Source organism: Psittacula echo, assembly GCF_963264785.1.
Source record: "Psittacula echo genome assembly, chromosome: 3".
NCBI lineage: Eukaryota > Metazoa > Chordata > Aves > Psittaciformes > Psittacidae > Psittacula > Psittacula echo.
In genome coordinates this window covers 77,410,489-77,432,918 of record NC_137736.1, presented here as the reverse complement: position 1 = coordinate 77,432,918, position 22,430 = coordinate 77,410,489, and positions in this window count along the sequence as shown.

The following is a 22,430-nucleotide window of genomic DNA, read 5'->3' as shown; positions in this document are numbered from 1 at the left end:
AGAAACATTGAAAGTTTTTCCTTTCCAAGGAAATATGAAAAGTAAAACTATGACTTAATGTGCCTTGTTTAGCCCAGCATTCCCTTAATATCTTGTTTTATATGTATCAGGTATAAAAACATGGAAATAATATGTCCTAATTTTAGCCATCTGAATCTTAACTCAGTAGATTGTTTAGTCTCACTGTGTGTATACGAAAATGAAAGAGTTCATCACATGTATTTCAGGATGGCAAAAATCAACTTTACAAAGAATAAATTGTATTAAATACTTGAAAAGAAGCTTAAGCAGCTACATCAGACCAAGCACAGTATTCAGCTTAGCCTGTTGACATCTAGATTCAGATATTTAAGTCTTTGGGTTTAATTTTCAGGTAGGCAAGAGCAACTATTACTTGAAGGATAATGGAGTTCTTCCCTCCGATGACTATAAAATCTGTAGTGTGTATGTATACAATATAACTATGTTTTATGTGTGATATTGTTCTCCTAAACCTGATTCCACATGTGCATAAACTCACAGATACAGACACTCAAACGCACAGCTATGCTCTTTCTGTTTTTGTGTGTTGAAATACCCATCCTCTAATAAGCATTAAAACTGCCCCTGAAACAAGATATCCCACCACAAAACCAGAAATGAAATCACTACATTTAACTGATTCTTGAAATCCCTTCAGTATGTCTAAAATTACCCAAACGATCCATTGACTATATCGATCTAATCAAGCGATCAATTGGCTGGAGATGTCATTGATACTTAATTCATATATAAATATTTTAAATATCTTAATCCCACCACATAAGATAAATATCCTGGATATAGATCGCTATTGTCTTTCTAGGTGATGTATACCATTAGGCATCTTTATGATAGACTAGAATACGCAACACTCACAAACCTGGTAATTGCACTGATTATAGCAGAATTATGTCACGTTATGTGATAAAAGCTCAACCGCACACTTAGGATCAAAGAGAGTAAATGGTGGTGATGTTTTTTGAGAGAAATCCAAACAATACTCTGCCCCTTCTTCTCCCAGACTATTACAGGGTCCTTCAGCCCTTCAAAGACCCATCTCCACAAGCACAAAGGAGAACAGGAGGTTCTAATGTCAGGCAGGAACCTAAATTAAGGACTCAGAGGAGAGTACCCTGTTCAGGCCCCTCCCATGCCTGTTAAAGGATAGCTTCAGCCTCAGTGAACAAATCTAAAATCCTCCGACTCAAGGCGAGCACCTCTCCAAGACATATTTTGAACTGATGGTGATTGCTGCCAAGGAGTATGGGATACGTTAAGAGGATGAAAAGGGTTGACTGTGCTCAAACAGTTTGCTGGTTGGTATTTTTGTCTGGCTATGCCCTGTGCCTTATCAGCACAGTCCATCCAGTCTTCTTCTTTAATTCTTTTCTAACTCATTCCTGTATGAGGGATTCTCTGCTTGGTGTGCATGTGTATGTATGGGGGCCTGAGGGCCAGCCACATGAATCAGAATGTGTGCCTGTGATGCCAGGAACTGGAAAGACCAGAGCAAGTGGACTTCAGTGGCAATGACTGGAGTGGGACCTGGGATCACAGGGATCCAGCATCTGCGGTGCAGTACAAGGAGTGAGTGAGGGGCTGGGTTCTACCTGCTGGATGAGGTTGGTGGGCTGAAGGGACCAGACTGAGTGAAACAAAATGTGTGTTTCTCTGAGAAATAGAACATGGGAGGAGCTGGCTATTGGGGGACCCTAGTGCCGGGGAAAAGGCATCCTGGCATGTGTTCTCCACAGTGTCTAATGGTGCAAACACAGGGGAGTTGGCTACTGGAAACTAGACGAGCAGGGTAAGGCTGTTGGCACAGCCTCTATTTGTGTGATTGCTCTGTGTGTTTTCTGTGATTTGGCATGCACAGGTGCACGTACAGGTGCATGTATATGTCTATGTAGACTTTTCTATATACACTCCACACACATATGCCTGCTAGGAATACATGGTTAGCCTAGTTACAGGCTGGACCTACAGGAATGAAGCTATGGCAGCCTTGCTTCTCTCAGGCTGTCATATTAGGCAAAATGGTTTCATCTAGATGAATTTAATCCACTATAATCAGTAGGTCACAGTAGAATTAAATCACGATTTTCAATCATGATTTAACCAGTGATGAATATTTTCACTTAGGCTATTTGTCATATGTTGGTATATGGACATAGTATTGAAGCCTAATGAATTTGTTTATTACACAAAATAATTGAACCCTTACCAAGTAAATATCAAATGATTTTAAAGACTTCCAGGATAGGTACTGACATTTCAGCTCACTGATGAACTCTACTCATATTCAGAATTCTTCAGTCAACATTGTCTGTTTAGGAAGAAAAGATTGTTGCTTATAATAAAGGAATCACATGTGAATGAACTATGTAAAAATTTAATCTTTACTTGCAAAGACTAATATGTAAAATTGATTGCAAGTAATCTGTACTTGTAATAGCTAAGTTATCAGTATCTTATCTACTTAACCACCCAATCAGCCAAATCGCATTATGTTTCTTAGTATATAAAAATGTGAAATTCACAATACAATATTTTTTCTTTATTTTTAGTTCATTTTCTGGGTAATTACTGAAGACTTCACTGTAAACTAAAAGGTTTGGTGATTTTGTTTTGGTTTGGTTTTTCAAATCACCTATGTATTTTGTACCTAATTTTGTGCTACATGTACCAAAACAGTTTGCTAGAATAGTGGTATTTTTTCCACAAGTTTCTTCTGTGGCTGAAATATCTTATCCAAGTTGTCTGCTCTTGATTAGTTTTCATTGTTAAGGAGTAATATAGCTATAATTATGCTGATGTAAGTAAAGTTAATAGAAATTTTAGTAGAAGTATAGCTTTATTAGGACTGAAATTCAATAGATTTTGAATTACAAAGTAAGCATTTTGTCTGTCAGGCTACATGGTCTTTAGATAATGTAAGCCACAGGAACATAGACATATTATTCAGCTACTTAACTGCTCACACATTTTTCTGTTAATGTAATAGAAATACAGTCAAAAGAATTAATAACAGAATACTAGTTCAAACTAAGTTAAAACTTAAAGTGCTCCTCAGTTTCTATTGAGTTACCTATATGAAAAACAGAGTTCATTTCCCTTAGGCTATTTGTCAGAGATGAACAAGATCTTCTTTCACTACATTTGTAGATTTCATGTTGCTTTTCCCATAACCATAAAGGTAAAATTTATCTTCAAGTTAAAAGAAGTTCGGTTTCAGAGTCTAAAACCTAGATCTGTATGTGTATTATGATGTGGTTTTGTTTTATTTTGTCTTGTATATAATGATTCATTGAAATACTCCTGTGGAAGATATTAAAATTTTTACTTATAAAAGTGTTTGAAAGCCTTTAATTTTAGAATTTAGGAAATACATATATTTAATTAATAATAGTGTTTCTGAAAAGTTATGTCACTAACATGATTTCAGTCTTTATTCAGAACAAATTACCTTTGAAATAAAGCTTGAGTTTTGCCTATAGGTTAAGTTCACAGTGCATACTTCAGGGAGTGATCTTCAGCTTAGAATTTTTTTGTCATTCTACTTAATACTTAATTGGTTAATGAAGCCAGATTGGCAATCAGAAAACTGTCAAGGAATAGCTATAGGTGAAAATACATTGAAGGCACCTATGTCTGTGCCTCCTGCCAATTCATGTGATAGAAAATTTTATCCAGAAAAAAATAGTGCAATTATGTTTTCTTACTAAGCTAAAGCCTAGTATAGTTAGTTTCATACTGGCAAATTCTTTCACTTTTACCTATGACTTAGCACAGTAATTCTTCAAATTCTGTTGAGCCATTATTTGCAGTGATTGGTAGGGCCTTCAACTTTTAGTCTTTTTCATGTTGATCAAGTGCTACTTACTAGTCTCTCAATCAGTACTTGGATCTTCATTTTCATGTCATTTTTCTGCTGCACTACTCTGCTGTGGGCTGATTGAAAGACTGTATTTTAATTCTATTCAGATAGATCTAAATGTATTCTAAGTGAAGTTAACATAACATTCTGCCAACTCTTTATTAAAGTGAGCATTTTATCATGGCTGAGTTTTACAAGAATTTCAACATCTGTTGTGAAATGAATATATTTTATTGGTGACATATGAGGTATCAAAGTGGTTCCTATCATTGTCTTCTAACCAAAGCCATTGACAATAAGTGGGTGTCCTGGGTTCAGCTGCAGCAGTTATTTTTCTCCTTCCTAGTAGCTGGTGCAGTGCTGTGTTTTCGACTTTAGTCTGGGAATAGTGCTGATAACACACCAATGTTTTTAGTTGTTGCTAAGTAATGTTTATTCTGATCAAGGACTTTTCAGTCTCATACTGTGCCAGTGAGGAGGGGCACAGGAAGCAGAAACAGGACACCTAACCCAAACTAGCTGAAGGGGTATTCCATACTACAGCACATCATGCCCAGTATATAAACTGGGGGCAGTTACCCAGAAGGCCAGATTGCTACTCCTGTTGGGCTGGGTATTGGTCAGTGGATGATGAGCAATTGTATTGTGCATCACTTGTGTTTATTGTTTTCTTTTCCTTTTCACCATTTAGTTTTATATTCTCTCCCCTTGTAATTTCACTTACCATTCTTATTACTGGTGGTAGCAGTAATAGTTTTCCGTTGTGGCTTAATTATTGGACTCTTCTTATCTCAATCTGCAGGATGTACTGTGCTAGGCAAGCCTGACACATGAGGTAATGGTCCGTGGTGGCTCCTCCCCAGAAAGTTGTGCTTAGGAAATCCCTGAAAAAGTCCCCGACCCCCAGAGGCCCTTTTTGTATAGCTGGCCACTCCTTCCATTGTAGGCTGGCACCCTACGTCGGAATGAGTGTGCATTTTCACTAGTATAAAAGCCCGAGCCTCATGTGATTCGGCGAAACAGAACCTCATACCACCCAGGTCAACGTTGCCTCCACAGGGACACCCACTAAGGCTGGGCGCACTGCTATGATGTTTCTTGGAGCTGGTATCCTAATCATTGTTACATGGTCTTTGGGTCGGGTAAGATAACCAGACATCAGAAATATCCTTTACTGCATCTTTTATTATCTCTATATTTTCCTCTATTAATAAACTAGTTGTGATTTCGCTATTGTGCTTTGTTTCTCTCAACCCAGAATCCTCGAACTCTGCAACACATACATTCTTTCGGTTCTCCTCCCCATCCCTCCGGAAGATGGGGTGAAAAAGGGGAAGAGTGAGTGAGCAGCTGCGTGGTTCTGAGTAGCTGGCTGGGCTTAAACCACAACATAGAGTCATAGAATCATAGAACAGTTACAGTTGGAAAGGACCTTAAGATCATCTGGTTCCAACCCCCCTGCCATAGGCAGGGACACCTCACACTAAACCATGTAGCCCAAGGCTCTCTCCAACCTGGCCTTGAACACAGCCAGGGATGGAGCATTCACAACTTCCTTGGGCAATCCATTCCAGTGCCTCACTACCCTCACAATGAAGAGCTTGTCCTTATATCTAATCTAAACTTCCCCTGTTTACGTTTTAACCCATTACCCCTTGTCCTATCACTACAGTCCCTAATGAAGTGTCCCCCTGCACCATCCTTGTCAGCCGCCTTAAGATACTCGAAGGGAGCTATTTGATCTCCACGCAGCCTTCTCTTCTCCAGCCTGAACAGCCCCAACTTTCTCAGCCTCTCTTCATACGGGAGGTGCTCCAGTGCCCTAATCATCCTTGTGGCCCTCCTCTGGACTTGTTCCAACAGTTCCATGTCTTTTTTTATGCTGAGGACACCAGAATTGCACACAGTGCTCCAAGCAGGGTCTCATGAGAGCAGAGTAGAGAGGCAGGATCACCTCCTTTGACCCGCTGGTCATGCTCCTTTTGATGCAGCCCAGGATACGGTTGGCTTTCTGGGCTGCGAGTGCACACTGAAGCTAGGTAATGTCATGTTTCCCATCAACAACGACAGTTCTTTTTGGTGTCCAAAGTGGAGCTCGAAGGTTGAGAGAATGACAGATCTGACCAGACTGTCTCTAAGGGTATTTGTGATAAACATTCATTGTTTTGGATTAATAATCACAATGTTGATTTATTTGCTCTCAGTTGTTGTGCGTGGGCTCAGAGTTTCAGGATGTTATGCCTTACTTGCAGCCAGTATTTGCTGTTTTAGTGTTTATCAGGTGGGGGATCAGGGCTAAGTTTGTTGTTTCACTGTACGTCATGGTAATGACTTGCAATACAGTAGAATCACCGATCATGAAAGTGGTCTGGTTTGCGTTACCGTGGTCATTACCTCTGTACTTTGTGAGGCATATAATGGAATTTTTCAGCAATTACACATCTTTTTTTTCCATCCGTGGTGGGTCAGCCTATGAAGGAGACATTCCCTCACAACCCGCACTCCCCCATCAGGCTATTTGTAGCAGCATTTGAGAATTATAAAGGTTTTGGATTTCTAATCTGTTTGTACTAGAAGATGTAAGCGGAAAATCACTATTAGAGGGGTGCTGCCTCCAACCAGGTGGAGGGGAGTGATAATTGGGTTTACTGGATTGTGTGGATCAGATGGCCTGGCACATCAGTCCCACAGGAGTATAAGGCTATAGTGGATACTGGTGAAAAGTGTACCCTAATACTATCAAGATATCAAGGGGTGAAACCCATTTCTATTTCTGGAGTGACAGGAGGATCCCAAGAGTTGACTGTACTGGAGGCTGAAATCAGCCTAACTGAGAAGGAGTGGCAAAAGCACTCTATTGTGACTGGTTCAGACACTGGTGCATCCTTGGCATAGACTATCCCAGGAGAGGGTACTTCAAAGACCCAAAAGGGTACCGATGGGCTTTTGGTATTGCTGCTTTGGAGACTGAGGAAACTGAGCAACTGTCCACCTTGACTGATATCTCAAGAGGATCCTTCTGTTGTGGGATTGCTGAAGGTCAAAGAACAAGTGCCAATTGTGACCACAACAGTGCACTGGCAGCAATATTGCACTAACTGAGAATCTCTGATTCCCATCCATAAACTGATCTGTAGACTGGAGAGCCATGGAGCTATCAGCAGGACCCGCTCACCCTTTAATAGCCCCATATGGCCAGTGCGAAAGTCTAATGGAGAGTGGAGACTAATAGTAGATTATCGTGGCCTGAATGAAGTCACACCACCCTTGAGTGATGCTGTACCAGATATGCTTGTACTTCAGTATGAACTGGAGTCAAAGGCAGCCAAGTGGTATGCCACGATTGATATTGCCAATGCATTCTTCTCAATTCCTTTGGCAGCAGAGTGCAGGCCCCAGTTTGCTTTTACTTGGAGGGGCGTCCAGTACACTTGGAACCGACTGCCCCAGGGGTGGAAACACAGCCCTACCATTTGCCATGGACTGATCCAGAATGCACTGGAACAGGGGCAAGCTCCAGAACACCTGCAATACATTGATGGCATTATCGTGCGGGGCGATACAGTGGAAGAAGTTTTTGCGAAAGGGAGAAAAATAATCCAAATCCTGCTGAAAGCTGGTTTTGTCATAAAACGGAGTAAGGTCAAGGGACCTGCACAGGAGATTCAATTTTGGGCAATAAAATGGCAAGATGGAGGTCGCCAGATCCCCACAGATGTGATCAACAAGATAATAGCAATGTCTCCACCAACTAATAAGAAAGAAACACAAGCTTTCTTGGGTGCTGTGGGGTTCTGGAGAATGCACATCCCAAATTACAGTTCGATTGTAAGCCCTCTCTATCATGTGACCTGGAACAAGAACGATTTTAAATGGGGCCCTGAGCAACAACAAGCCTTTGAGCAAATTAAACGTGAGATAGTTCATGCAGTAGCCCTTGGACCAGTTCGGACTGGGCCAGATGTAAAAAATGTACTGTACACCGCAGCTGGGGAGAATGGTCCTACCTGGAGCCTCTGACAGAAAGCTCCAGGGGAGACTCGAGGTCGACCCCTCGGCTTTTGGAGTCGGGGATACAAAGGATCTGAGGCCAGCTATACCCCAACTGAGAAAGAGATACTGGCAGCCTATGAAGGGGTTCGAGCTGCTTCGGAGGTGATTGGCACTGAAGCACAGCTCCTCCTGGCACCCCGGTTGCCCGTGCTGAGCTGGATGTTCAAAGGCAGGGTCTCCTCTACACATCATGCAACCGATGCGACATGGAGTAAATGGGCTGCACTAATTACACAACAAGCTCGAATAGGAAATCCCAGTCGTCCAGGCATTCTAGAAGTCATCATGGACTGGCCAGAGGGTGAAGATTTTGGAATGTCACCAGAGGAGGAGGTGATGCGTGCTGAAGAGGCCCCACCATATAATAAACTGTCAGAAAGTGAAAAGCAGTATGCCTTATTTAGGGATAGGTCCTGCCTTAATGTGGGAAAGCATCGGAGATGGAAGGCAGCTGTATGGAGTCTCCTATGACAAGTTGCAGAAGCTGCTGAAGGAGAGGGTGAATCGAGTCAGTTTGCTGAGGTGAAAGCCATCCAGCTGGCCCTGGACATTGCTGAAGGAGAAAAGTGGCCAGTACTTTATCTCTATACTGACTCATGGATGGTGGCAAATGCCCTGTGGGGGTGGTTGCAGCAATGGAAGCAGAGCAACTGGCAACGCAGAGGTAAACCCATCTGGGCTGCTGCACTGTGGCAAGATATCGCTGCCCGGGTGCAGAACCTGGTGGTGAAGGTACGCCATGTAGACGCCCATGTACCCAAGAGTCGGGCCACTGAGGAACACCAGAACAACCAACAAGTGGACAAAGCTGCTAAGATTGAAGTGGCTCAGATGGACTTAGATTGGCAACATAAAGGTGAATTATTTTTGGCCCGGTGGGCCCATGACACTTCAGGTCATCAGGGCAGAGATGCAACATATAGATGGGCCCGTGATCGAGGGGTGGACTTAACAATGGACACTATTGCCCAGGTTATTCATGAGTGTGAAACATGTGCTGCAATTAAACAAGCCAAATGGTTAAAGCCTCTTTGGTATGGAGGATGATGGCTGAAGTGTAAATATGGGGAGGCCTGGCAGATTGATTATATCACACTCCCACCAACCCGCCAAGGCAAGCGCCATGTGCTTTCCATGTGTGGAAGCAACCACCAGATGGCTGGAAACATACGCTGTGCCCCATGCCACTGCCCGGAACACTATCCTGGGCCTTGGGAACCAGATTTTGTGGCGACATGGCACCCCAGAAAGAATTGAATCAGACAATGGGACTCATTTCCGGAATAACCTTATAGACACTTGGGCCAAAGAGCATGGCATTGAGTGGGTATATCATATCCCCTACCATGCACACCAGCCTCTGGGAAAATCGAACGGTACAATGAGCTGTTAAAAACTACACTGAGAGCAATGGGTGGGGGAACTTTCAAGCATTGGGATACACACTTACCAAAGGCCACCTGGTTGGTCAACACCAGAGGATCTGCCAACAGGGCTGGCCCAGCCCAGTCAGAACTTTTACATACTTTTTACATACTTTTTACATACTGTAGAAGGGGATAAAGTTCCTGTGGTGCACATAAGGAATTTGCTGGAGAAGACAGTCTGGGTAATTCCTGCTTCAGGTAAAGGCAAACCCACTCGTGGGATTGCTTTTGCTCAGGGACCTGGATATACTTGGTGGGTAATGTGGGAAGATGAGGAAGTCCAGTGTGTACCTCAAGGGGATTTAATGTGGGGGGGAAACAGCCAATGAACTCAATTGTATGCTGTTGCCTGCTATGTAATACTTTTATAGCCCATCAGCTAGATGCCCATCTCCACCAGTTTGGGCTTTGAAAAGAAGATATGTGCTCTCATGATCATCAGCAGAGAATGAAGTCATGAGAAAAGCCAGCAGCAGCAGCAGAACTGTCCTCAGGTCACCATCAACTGACTGACATCTCTCTGATCATCACCCCAGCAAAGAATGAACTTTAACGAAACCAGATGAGCTCAGCAGTGACCAGATGAGTTCAGCGGTGTCGTCAGCAGGCACCAACCCAACACTACACACAGTCTCTCCTGCCCTAAAAGACCGTTACAAGAGATGGAGCCTGACATCATGTGAATTCAGCAACTTCATAGGGCTTGATCCGTGAACTAGGGAATGATATCTGTCTCTTTCTGTGTGTGTGTGGGATGTATTTATATATATCTGGGACAAAAAATGATGTTATATTGAAAAAAAATGGGATCTGAGCATGACGTGAATGGTATGGAATAAGGGGTGCATGCTGCCCTGGGCTCAGCTGTAACAGTAATTTTTTCCTTCCTAGTAGCTGGTGCAGTGCTGTATTTTTGACTTTTGTCTGAGAACAAAGCTGTTAACTCACCAGTGCTTTAGCTGTTGCTAAGTAATGCTTACCCTGATGAAGAACTTTTCAGTCTCTCATGCTCTGCCAGCGAGGAGGGGCATGCGAAGCCAGGAGGAAGCAGAGACAGGACACCTGACCCAAACTAGCCAAAGGGGTGTTCCATACCACAGCACATCATGCCCAGTATGTAAACTGGGGAGAGTTACCTGGAAGGCCCAGATCACTGCTTGGGTCAGGCTGGGTATCGGTCGGCAAGTGCTGAGCAATTACATTGTGCATCATTGCTGTTTATTGTTTTCTTTTCCTTTTCCCCTTTTATTTTTATATACTCTCCCCTTGTTATTTCCCTCATTATCATTATTAGTGTTAGCAGTAGTGGTTTTGTGTTATACCTTAGTTACCGGGCTGTTCCTATCTCAACCCGTGAGAGTTATATTCTTTTGATTGTCCTTCCCATCTCTCTGGGAGCAGGGGTTGGGGGGGAAGAAGGGAGGGAGCAAGAAAATGGCTGTGTGGTTCTGAGTCACCAGCTGGGCTTAAACCACGACAGACACAGACAGGATTCTATAGGCAATTAGGAGAAATCTCTGGATAGGTAGCTCTTGTCCTTCTGGGAGATTTTTATTTCCCACACCTCAGTTGGCAATACCATACTGTCACTGCTGGGACAAGTGAGGCTGCGGAATTCCTGAAGTTTGAGGAAAACAGCTTCTTTCCACAAGTACTCCGTGAGCCAACTAGGAAAAGGGCCCTTCTAGACTTGCTCTTTGTGAATCAAGAGGGATGTATGCGAAATGTGATATTAGGAGGCTGTCTTGGCCACCCTAATCCCAAAGACCTTGAGCTCAAACTTTTGGGTGTCATGACGGTAAAGTTCAGCAGTGTTGGTCAGTGTTCTGTCAGACAACAACAAAAGGCTTTTTGAAGTACGCTAATAACAAGCAGAGGCGTAAGGAAAGTATCAGATCAATACTTTATGAAGATGGCCACTGAAAAGTGGGGATGAAGAAAAGACTGAGGCATTTAATGCTTCAGCATTGCCTCAGACTTCAGTGTGCATGGCAGACCTGGGGCTCCCCAGGTCCTGTGAGTCAGAAGACCATGGCTGCAGGAGCCGTGACTTTCCATTGGTGGACACTGCAGTTGTAAGGGAGCAGTCTTTGGGGCCGGGGCTGAGGCTGGACATGGGCATCCTGGGGAGAGCCCCACAGGGCTCCGCCCCATGTGGGCCCCTGGCTTCCAGAACCAAGGTCACAACAGTGTTCTGTACTAGCCCGGTGCTGGCCCAGCAACAGCCCCAGTGCCTGCACGGACGGTGCTGCGAGTGGCAGCACCAGCGACACTGGGGGTGCTTCTCTTTTGTGGAGGAGCGCTCCCATCCTGAGTGTTATGAGCATCTTATTTGCAAGTCTTCTTGTGCCCCTGTGAGGATGGGGCAGTGGCTCTGCTGCTGCTGGTCCAGGTGGTTTCCCCCACAGCTCGGGCATGCGCTGGCAGACCCAGGCCCCGTGGCAGCCACCTTGCTCATGCCCAACGCTGTCTGCCCTGCAGGGATGACCCTGGCCCTGACCAGCAGTGCAAGCCCAACCCGGCATTGCCCGAGCCACTGCTCCGGGAACGCATGCAGGTGACCCAGGGCCGTGGCCAGAGGAAGAAGAGGGACCTCCTCCTCTTCAGAGACACCCTGGTCATCGCCAAGACCAAGTAAAACTGGCAGAGTCCAGCTGCCTTTCCTCCCAAGCCCTGGCCTTGGCCCCAGGGCACCAGAGCAGAGACAGCCAAGGAGCAGCCCCAGGGCCTCAGCACCCTGGTGCTGGATGCACCCATGGCAGTGGCTGTGGCTGTGCCCGTGACAGGCAGGCACTACAGGGGAGCCAGTGGGCTCGGCTACCTCCAGCTCACTCCCTGCCCCTCTTCTCTGCAGATGTGGCAGCACCCTGCGCCTGCTGCTGTGCCTGGCCCTGGGCATGCTCCAGGTGCTGAGCAGCGGGAAGGGCTCAGCCAGCGATGCTGCTGAAGAGGAGGAGGAAGGGAAGGCCTCCAGCTCCCTCGTCCTCCTCTGGCCCCGCGGCTCCTGTGTCGTCACCTTCTGGTGAGTCCCGATGCAACATCCCACCAGAGGGGTGGGCCGCAGCTCTGCCCTGCCCCATGGGGCATCATCTGCTGGGGCAGAGCAGGCACTGAGGCTGTTTCTCCCCTCTTTTGGCAGCTCCCGAGTAGTGAAGGAACTCTGGGTCAGCACCCTCCTTGGGTAAGCCCTGCCTGGCACTGCAGCCTGGGCTGCTCATGCTCCCATCATGGGGGGATGCTCCATGAGTGGCATCCAAACAATCAGAAAACACCTCTGCTGAGCTGGGAAGAGGTTTCCCCACTGCTGAGCAGGCACAGTTGGCAGAGCTGCTTCGTTCAGCTGTGTCCAGCCAACACCTGCCAGCCCTGTCCTTGCCACTGCCTCTGCTCTCGCCCCACTGCCGGGTGGTACCGTCTGTTCCGGGCAGTGTGGAAGCGCTCCCCAGGCTGGCAGCAGAGGGAAGAGCTGGCTTGGGTCTCACACAGCTCTTTCTCTGCCCCTTCCCCATGCACAGACCACCGGAAGGAGCTCAGGGAGCCCGGGTGACCCAGCTGTCGTCCATCAGGCTGGTGCTGAAGGAGCTGAGTGGCAGCCATGCTGTGAGTGTCCCTCCTGCCTCTGCTCTGCCCCCAGGGGCTGCCCCAGCCCAGCATCACCTGCATCACTCCTCACCTTCTGCTCTTTTCCCCTTGCCCAGGGGACGACACTGGATGCTGGCAGCCTGGAGAAGCTGCTCCAGCGCCAGGCTCAGGTCAGGGTCACTTGAGGAGCAATCTCACCCATCCCCACCTGTCACACACAGCCAGGCTGATGCAGCTCTCCAGGGGCCCTTTCTGCTCTGGGGCTCCTTGGTGAGCGCAGCCCATTTCTTGCAGGCTGGTGCCAAGCAACTGCCAGTTCCTGGCCCCTCTGGCAGTGAAAGCGGACGTGGCCACATGGATGGTGAGTGTGGAGAAGACAGGGGCAGGATGGCCCTTCTCTCCTGCTCTTGCAGGTGGGCACGCGTGCTGCAATGGGGCTGCAGCTGCCCTTCCCGCAGGGCATGTCCATCCCCATCACTCTGCAGCAGGAGAGAGCTGAGCCCCAGGACTCCTCGCTCCCAAATGATGCTGCCTCCCCCATGCCCTCAGTGATGGGAAGACAGCACTGGGGGAGTCTGTGAGCGTTCTGGTGCTTCTCCTCCACACCTCTTTGCTCTGTTTCCCTTGGCAGCAGGTGGGACCCACAGGAGCAAGAGGAGGCTGCCCTGGTCATTGGCACCGCCAGGGACCTCAACTGCAGTAGGGGGCACCGGGGCCATCAGGCTCTGCTGGTGCAGGAGCTCTGTTTGGCCGGCTCCTGGCAGATCTGTGCAGCCAGGACGGCATGCTGCCCCAGCCCATCCAAGTAAGCCAGCCTGGGCAGGGGTTCCCCATCCCATCCCATCCCATCCCGCTGGCTCCTCCATAGAGAGGCTGTCCACAGCACCTACCTCAACGCCTGTCTCCAGCCCAGCAACTCTCTCCTCCTCTGTGCCCTCAGGACCTGCTGGCTCTGCTCAATGAGCGCGGCCCATCCACAGAGGGGATATTCCGGCTGGCAGTCAGCCAGCGCGCCTCACGAGAGATCAGGGAGGCCCTGGACAGCGGGGTGCCCGTGCAGCTGGAAAACCATTCCGTGCTGCTGCTGGCTGTCCTCTTGAAGGTGAGCCCTGCTGACCCAGAGCCCTGCAGCTCTTGGTGCTGATGGGCACTTGCGAGAGCACAAACAGAAACCCAGCACATGCTCATGAGCCAGAGGGCTGGGAATGCTGCGGGTGCTGCTGGGGGCAGTGGCCAAAGCCTCATGCGGAGCCCTTGGCACTGCAGGACCTCCTCCAGAATATCCCCTCTAAGCTCCTCAGCGTCCATCTTCATGAGAAGTGGATGAATGCCATGGAGAAGACCAGCAGGCAGGAGAGGCTGGCAGCAATGAGAGAGTAAGTGTGGCAGCAGCCAGCAGGGACTGGCACAGACTGGGACTCCAATGCAAAGCAATGGCCTGCCTGAAACAGCCATGGCTCCTGCAAGCCACCTCCTGCTGCTATTGGGTTTATGTCTGGAGGGAAAGAGGCACCAAAAAAGCTTTTCTCTCTGGAGGGCACTTCCCACAGGTGTTGGAGCTCATTCCAACAAGGGCCTCTTTCAGAAGAGCAGGGAGGGAGGGAGGTGGCCATATCTCAGCAAAGGCAGTCCCTCTGCTGTAGAGCAGGCGGTGGCCTTGGGTGAGATCAGCGTGAGAGACCTGTGTTGTCAACACCGACTTCATTAACACTGTGCTCCTGTTCCCTCAGGATGGCCAGCAAGTTACCAGAGACCAACCTGCTCCTGCTCCGCCACTTGCTGTCGCTGCTTAGCAGCATCAGCAAGAACGTGGCCACAACAAAAATGACTTCTGGGAACCTGGCCATCTGCCTGGCCCCAAACCTCCTGAGCCCACCCCAGGAGCTGCCCCTGGATGTCCTGGCTCTGGAGACAGGGAAGGTACGCTGTGTTCACAACCCGCCTACAGCATCCCCAGCCCAGCCCAGCTTTGCTGCTCAGAGGTCCCTGGCTGCCTCCTACAGTCAGCAAAGCCATGGGGCAGCAGCTGGGAAGAGCAGCCCCACTGCTGCACCTTCCTGCGCAGAAGTGCAGGTCAGGCTGGGAAAGGCTGTTTGAGCCCTCATCAGCCCCCTCAGTGAAACCAGTGGTTTGCTGTGTGCAGGTGATACAGCTCATTGAGTTCCTCATCGACCACCATGAGAAGCATCTTGGAGAGCAGGTGGCCAGGCTGGCCAGAGAGGGGGATAAGAAGACACCAGCACCACAACCAGAGCTGGAAACAGCAGAGGTAAGTGAATCGCACAAGCAGCGTGACAGCAAAAGCTTCCCCCCTCAGAAGGTGGGGCTGCGGCTGCCACAGGAAGAAGCATGGTCATCCGCCAGCCTGCAGCTCTGCAAAGTGCAGAGCAAGGCTGATGCAGGTTGGCCATCCTGCTTTGTGAGGTGATCCCACCACAACTGGCTCACATCCAAGGGATGTGCCTTTTAGAGCCAGGGTAGCAATTGTGCAGGAAAGTCCTTGCCCCCTGCTAACCTACACATTTGCATTGCAGATGCCTCCTATTGCTCCCGAGAGAGAACAGCAGAGGAGCTTTTCCAGGGAGAAAAGTTAAAACTGCCTGAATGTGCTTGGTTCAAGGTAATCATGGCTTCACCTGTCTAACAATACTATTGAATGGAAAGGTTCCCAGGCTCTTCGCGGAACACCAGGAAGAGAAGAGCAACCTGGGAAGAGGGCAGCGACGGGCCACCGTGCCTGAAGAAGAGCAAAACTGTGCTCTCAGGGACGGGCAAGTGAAGAAATTCCAGTAGGGGAAGAACAAGGCACCCAGGTATGTAGCAGACCCTGTGTTCCATCTTTTTGCCAAGCTCTGAGTACAGGAAACACTCCTGAGGTGCACAGGATGGTCCTGCCTCGGGGGATCATGTATGTCAGGAGAAACATACTACACCAGCATTGCCTGCCAGCCTGTGATTTTAGTATGGCAGAGCAAGGGATGCTGCTGCTTTGGTTTTGGAAAAGACCATATCCCAGATTCCCAGGCTCCCTGCTGAGCCCTGCTGCCTGGCAAGGGGGCACTGCACCTCTCTGTCAACTTCCCGTGCTCTGAAAGTGTCATGTGTGTTGAGAAGGGACCAAAGCAGCACTGTAGTTGCCACTTAGGAGGCAGTAAGGAGCCTCTGTCCTGTGCTAGCAATGACCCCTTTTACAGCATACTTCCAAAAACCCCAGGAGCCAAGTCTCGCCTGTTCCTGACCTCATGGTTTCGTCAGCGCTTTCTGACTCTGCCCTTGTAGGTGCCCATTTACTACTTTGACTTCCCTGCATGAGCTCTGCTGCCTGGGCTTGGCGTTCCACCGTGCGGCCCCAGCACCACCTTGGCAGCTGCGAGGACAGAGCCACCATGTCCTTCTGCTATGGATGGAGGGTTCCACCACCTTGCCCCGGAGCCAGAGCAGCACCCTCAGACCCATCCCAGCCTCGAAGGAGGCCTTGCTGGCTCACTCCTCAGCTCCGCCAGCAAAAGCCCACCCTCTTCAGCATCTCCCCAAGTGGGGAGCTGGCCTCTGAACTTTGTTACTACCATTGTTACTCTGCTTGTTGCTATGTTTGTTACTACACTTGTTTCTGTGTTTATAACTATGTTTATTACTCTATTACTATGTCTTTTTAAAACAAATTTTAGGATATACTTTAGGATAGATTTAGGATAAGGTTTAGGAAGCACTTTATAGGATACTTGTTATTTCAGACTGTGTTAGTACACACTTCATAGGATCATAGAATAGTTAGTATAGTTAGGGTTGGAAAGGACTTCCAGTAATTTCATGTTATGTGACAAGACTGCTCTTTGAGTGGCTTTTCATCTGTATTAGTGAAAAAGCAGACAGAATTACAAAAGTCATATCTCTCTGCCTTGCCATCTGCATCCTGCAGAATGGAAAACAGAAAAGAAAGTCTACTGAAAGAGTCTTTGGACTAGGAAAGAAATGACAGAAAGATATTTATGAATGCAGAAGAACTACTGCTACACTTTGAAAAAGATTCAGATAAGCTCCAGAAGAGTACTGCCTGCTGTTGGAATACAGCTGCATATCTTAGACACCTGTTAAGGTCCAGAAGTAAAGAGAAACTTGCTTCTAAAAGAAAATGTACAGGCAGCAGAAAGGAGCATTGAATGGCACCACTGTGTTTTCATTGACAACTGCTCATGGTGGGCAGAGAGATGCTGAAACAGAAACAACAACAACAAAAAAAAAAAAACAACAAGGAAACAAAATAATAATAAAAAACAACACAAAATGAAACAACCGCCTCCCACCTCCTCCCAAAAAACCCTGAAAAACAAAAAACTAAAAGAAACAACCAAAAAAACCCCCTAAATCCTATTTTGGGGAAAAAAGAAAAAAAAAAAAAAAATCCATCAGATCCCTCTGCACTCTGATGGGAGAAACACTGGGAGATGATAGCAGGTGTCCCAGGCATCTGCAAATAAAGCTGTCTCAAACTGAGTACCAACAGAGTGATTTGTTGGTAATAGGGGTGAGCGACTGATACGCACATGTTCCCCTTGCATTTGCTGGAATACATTGTGCAGACTGCCTGAAGTTCTCAACATTGCTTCATATGTGTTATGCCTTTCTGAATTGTCTTTACCATTTCTATACAGAAATAAAGTGTCAAATGCATACCTGGCCAGTCTCTGTATTTGGATGAGTCCCTTCCCTTTCTATTCCTCTCTCCACCTCTGAGTTTCACTTCTCTCTCTCTCTGATACTCACCTGTCCAAGAAGACAAAAGGGTTGTGCAATGGTTGCATTTGTAGAAGCCTTTTCTTTCACCCAGGAACTTTTTGGTTTTCCTCCTGAAACACCTGAGGAGGCACTTGCATCCAAGAAAAGGTCTTGACAGGGAAAGAACTTGAGTACATTGCTGCTACTTCTGATCTGAGAAACAAAAGCACTACTTTTTCCCAGAAGGCCACTGGTCAGTATTTCTGTGCTCTGGCTATGCTTTCATTCCATCCTTCTTTACATTCAGTACCAAAGCCCCAAATCTCTTGGCCATGTTGCCATCCCACAGACTCTTTTAGGAAGAGAGTGGTTTAAAGAGTGTAGGGAACTTCTGCTTATGGAAAGGAGATTATTTTTTGTCACTTGTGAATGCTCCATCCCTGGCAGTGTTCAAGGCCAAGTTGGACAGAGCTTTGGGTGACATGGTCTAGTGTGAAGTATCCCTGTCCATGATAGGGGTGTTGGAACTTGATGATCTTAAGGTCCTTTCCAACCCTAACCATTGTATGATCCTAAGAAAAAAAGTGACTGTATGGTACTGAGTCTGATCTTTTACAAATAAATAATGAATTTCAAAAATAAAGTGGCCAGTCAGACCTTTTTTTAAACATTAGATTCTCTTGGGAATTTTTTATGACTGTTCCTTTCATTATGTCGCACTGATGTACCAAGTCAGAAAATATTTATAGGAATATATATTTTATATAAAAAAGATATTAGAATTTTTTTTTTAATAAAATGAATTATCAGGTGAGAGACAGGGACAAACTGACTCCAAAAAGCCAACTGTTATTGGACAACCACTTTCAGCAGGGATGTGGAAGATTGAATCTACCCTAACCACATAGCTAAAGAATCATATTCTAGTTCAATTTCATATCCAGTTAATAATTTAAGTGGACGGGCATCAGGGTCTCTTATAAAGTCTCTATAAAGACCTTAGTTTGAAGATCAAGCCCTTCAGTTAGTGTATAACGTTTCAAGGCTTCTCATTCATAAGGCAAATCAAAAGTGGTAGCAGTGTCTCCTGGACTATGGATTATTAAAATGAGAGTCCAAGGTCTTATCCATGCCTCAAGACCAGCTGTCACTAACTTGATGAGATAATTGCTACACAGGGCCTCCTAAATACCTTATCCATTTATCCTGAAGGGAGCTAGGCAGTGTTGTCCAAAACAGAGTGAGGAAGTGAGACAATAATCAAACACTATAGGCAACCAGGTTGAGCTCACTCATTATGTTTAATAGTACAGATATGCCTCGTTAGCCAGAGAAACTTAAGGGTCTTGTGTTGTTGACTCTTAATTGGCACGCATATTTATATGATTTTATGTAAGCTAAAGGACTCTTGTACATCTAACAAACACTGAGTACAGTATGTGTTTGTAGCCTTTTGTGTTGCTGATGGGTTTTTGAAATGAAAAGTATTTTCTTCTTTTTACCTTAATTGATTATCCCTTATCATCTGCATGCATTTTTCTCCATGTTTATGTAAAAGAGAAGATTGGCTTCTATTTCACAACAGTAAATGAAACCAGGACACTTAAATAATTATGAAGCTACTCATTTGTAAAAAGCCAAATGTCATACTATGTTTAGCAAAGAAGCAGTATTTCTCAGAATTTGTTATCTGCTCCTATTTTTTTATATCTTTCACCTCATAACTAATACCACCTTTATTAACTTAGTCATTCATCCTTTCCACAAGAGTTACGATAAGTATTTAAAACTGGATGGAAAACAATAAGAAGGAGGTGGGGAGAGGGAAGCTTGTTACTTTTCCTCTAGCCATGCTCACAACTGCATGGACTAGTAGAGAGAAGACAGTTGTGTTTACTTTTCATTCCCCATGAACTTCAGAACTAGCTTCCTTTGGGACAACATCTATTTGTTAAGTCTAGCATACATTGTCACTCACGTGAGATAAAACAATGACTTAATCAAGAGATTTGGCTATAACATAGTCATCTTGAAGTTCTTATTTCTCAGTCTGAACAAAACATTTATCAAATAAATTTCTTTGCAGTGAGATTAATCTTATTCTGAGAAAGGTGTCTACATTTGGACACAGAACTTGTGCTGCGAGGCTGCCTGTTTCTCTCCATCGAATATAAAAGAAATTACGGGAAGAACCTTTTTCCACTGACCTTGACAAAATACACTATTTGCACTGTCTGCACGAGAATATAATTTCAGGAGGACAGAAAGGATTACGTGTGACTCTCAGTATTACAAATCAGGAAGCAGGAATGCTATTGAAAAGTTGCATCACGTTGAGATATTTAGACACTGTGATAAACTTAATCAATAATTTTAATATGCTATTCATCACATTGTGTCTTTAATGCCCCCTTATGCCCCATTAGGACTGAAGGTGGGAGGAAAGGGAGTAAAATCCAAATCTACTATTAGAAAAATATTTTTTTTCTGATGAAAGTGTATATAATACTGCACTAAATTCTGGATGTTGAAAACAATTCAAGATTGTCTCAGATTAATTAAACCAGATTTTATACATGAGCCATTGTGCTAATATTTATTTTAAGTTTTGGTTCATCCCTCAAATATCAATCTTTGAATTAACTTATGTTATTGTCCCACACCTATTCTGCTAGAGAATGTTCTGTGATATTAGGTACTAGTGCATGAAATAAAGATATTGTGAGATCCCAGGGAGCAAACATTAAAGTGTATAATATTTATACATGTTAATAAATAAAAAACCCTGCAACTACTCATACTGTCATGTAAATTATCTGTATAAACTAATCGTATTGTATTCCCATGCATCTCTTGCAAATCAAAAGCAGAAAACAAGTACTGTTAAAAATCCTGTACTGTAACTCACAGCCGACATGGTCTTCAAAACATCCCAGTAAAAATTATAGGGAGTTGCCTACACATCACTGTCGTGGTTTAAGCCCAGGCGGCAACCCAGAAACCATGCAGCCGTTTGCTCACTCCCACCCTCTTCCTCCCCCCACTCCTGGAGGGATGGGGAGGAGAATCAAAAGAATGTAACTCCCACGGGCTGAGATAAGAACAGTCTAGTAACTAAGGTATAACACAAACCACTGCTGCTGCCACCAATAATAATGATGATAAGAGAAATAACGAGGGAAGAGAATACAACCGCTCACTACCCGCCAACCGATACCCACCCTGACCAGAGCAGTGATCTAGCCCTTCCGGGTAACTGCACCCAGTTTATATAATGGGCATGATGTGCTGTGGTATGGAATATCTCTTTGGTAGGTTTGGATCAAGTGTCCTCTCTCTGCTTTCTCCTGGCTTCCCCTCCTGCCTGGCAGAGCATGAGACTCACAAAGTCCTTGGTCAGCCTAAACATTACTGAGCAGCAGCTAAAAACATTGGTGTTATCAGCGCTGTTCCCATGCTGAAAGTCAAAACCACAGCATTGCACCAGCTATTAAGAAGGAGAAAAAATGACTGCTGCTGCTGAACCCAGGACAATCACAGAATCGCAGAATGGCTGGATTTGGAAGGGACCTCCAGAGGTCATCTAGTCCAAGCCCTTGCTAAAGCAGGTTCACCTAGACCAGGTTGCACTGGGTCGTGTGCAGGCAGGTTTTGAATATCTCCAAAGAGGAATCCACAACCTTTCTGAGAGCCTGTTTCAGTGCTCTGTCACCCTCAAAGTAAAGAAGTTATTCCTTAAATTCAGATGGAACTTCCCATGTTTCAGTTTGTGCCTGTTGCCCCTTATTCTGTCACTGGGCACCACTGAAAAGAGTCTGGCCCAATCCTCTTGACACCTGTCTTTAAGGTATTTGTATGCATTGATAAGATCTACTCTCAGTGATCTCTTCTGCAGGTTAAACAGGCCCAGCTCTCCCAGCCTTTCCTCAGATCTTTCACTTTTTAGACAGTGTCTAAAGCCCTGTTAAAGTCAAGGTAGACAACATCCACTGCTCTCCCCTCATCTAACCAGCCAGGCATTCCATCATAGAAGGCTATCAAATTGGTCATGCATGATTTCCCCTGTGTGAATCCATTTTGACCACTCCTGATAACCTTCTTTTCCTCTGCTTAGAGATGACATCCAGGATGAGCTGTTTTATCACCTTCCTCTTCCTGATCAGGTGGCCTGTTGTCAAGCATGCAGGTTTCCCTGGAGGAGTGCAAGTGAATATATCATAGCCATTTACACTCTTAAGATGGTTGGTCTCCTGGTTCTTAGCTGGAGAGGCACCTAAGGAACATTTGTCACTGTGAATACGGCTTATTCCCCAGTTGAATGTGATGACATGAGCATTGCCAGTTTGGACCCTGCCTCACAAGTCCTTCAGTTCAATAGATTATTGAAGCTCCAGAGCTTAAATGCACGTGAGCGTCAAAGTTAGAAATGTGATTCAATTACTAGTTGTCAAAACACTTCTGAGGCTGAAATGAGCCAGTAGCAATATTTTTATCTGACTTACAAGAAAGGAGAAAAAAAAAATCCATTTTTAAGATTTTCTTTTCTGGCTGTAATATGAGAACGCTCAGGGTGCTATATGGCACATTAAGGAATAAAATGTTTAACATTTTCAGTGAAAAAACCTGGACAGAGCTTTTTAATTTTTTTCTCAAAAATCCAAACTCAGATGAACTAGGTTTCTTATTAAAGGTTTTTTTAAAATGATATGGTTATGAGCAATTCCTATTAAAAATGAAAAAACAACTATTCCAAA